Consider the following 1,309-nt stretch of genomic DNA (forward strand, 5'->3'; position numbering starts at 1 on the left):
TCCAAAGCTCATATGGGGTTTTGTTAACTACTTTACTTGGAACCCTATTAAGGATTTAAACTGCCGTCTTTAAAGCTTCTCCCCAAAGAGACTCTGGTAAGGAAGAATGACTAATCATACTTATCACCATATCCTTAAGAGTTTGGTTTCGTCGCTCAGCAACACCATTCGTGCTAGGTTTGCCTGGCATAGTGTATTGCGGAACAATTCCACACTCTTTGAGGAAAAGCGCAAATGGTCCTGGACGTTGTTCTCCTGATCCATCATATCTGCCATAGTATTCACCACCACGGTCAGATTTGACAGCCTTAATTTTCTTTCCAAGTTGAAGTTCAACTTCAGCCTTGAAAGACTTGAAAACATCCAAGGATTGGGACTTCTCATGTATAAGATATAGGTAGCCGTACCTAGAGTAATCGTCTATGAACGTAATTAAATAATGTTGTCCATTCCAGGAAGCCATAGGGAAAGGACCACATATATCTCTAAGACATATTTAGCTCTTTCGACGCCTAATTTCCTTTTGTTTGTCTGTTTTCCCTTTATGCACTCCACATAGACCTCAAAATCTGATAAATCTAAAGGGTCAAGAATTTCATCCGACACAAGTCTTTGAATTCTTTGTTTAGATATATGACCTAAACGCTTGTGCCATAAGGAGGCTGAATTCTCTTTTAGTTTTCGTTTTGTACCATGTGAATTTGTTTGCAGTATTTCATTAGTGCAAATGGAAACATCAAGCATACACAAATTATCTATTAAAGAACCAGAACTAACAACATTTGAATTTTGATAGAGACTAACTTTATTATTTCCAAAAGAACAAGAAAAACCAAATTTGTCCAAGCTGGAAACACTAATTAAATTCCGCCTAAAAGACGGTACAACAAATGTCTCAAATAAATCCAAATGAAAACCAGTTCTTAAACATAATCTAAATGTTCCAATATCCTCAACTGCAACCCTTTTGCCATCACCCACAAAGATGAATCTATCATCATCACTTGGTTGGCGGCTCCACAGGCAACCCTGCATAGTGACACTAATGTGAGTAGTAACACCAGAATCTACCCACCAAGTATCATTGGTACAAAAGCTAAATTAATTTCAGAACAAACAATAGTTATAAATTTACCCTTCTTTACACGCCATGAGGCATATTTAGGACACTCTTTCTTCATGTGTCCTTGCTTCTTACAGAAGTAACAGGTAAATTTCTCATTACTCTTCAATTCTTTTGATGAGAAGGCCCTTTCGCAGCACCCTTATTGCTTTTTCTTTTCTTATTTTGAGGGGTCATAGCCAAGTG

Source organism: Lupinus angustifolius, chromosome LG06 (assembly GCF_001865875.1).
Source record: "Lupinus angustifolius cultivar Tanjil chromosome LG06, LupAngTanjil_v1.0, whole genome shotgun sequence".
NCBI classification, from domain to species: domain Eukaryota; kingdom Viridiplantae; phylum Streptophyta; class Magnoliopsida; order Fabales; family Fabaceae; genus Lupinus; species Lupinus angustifolius.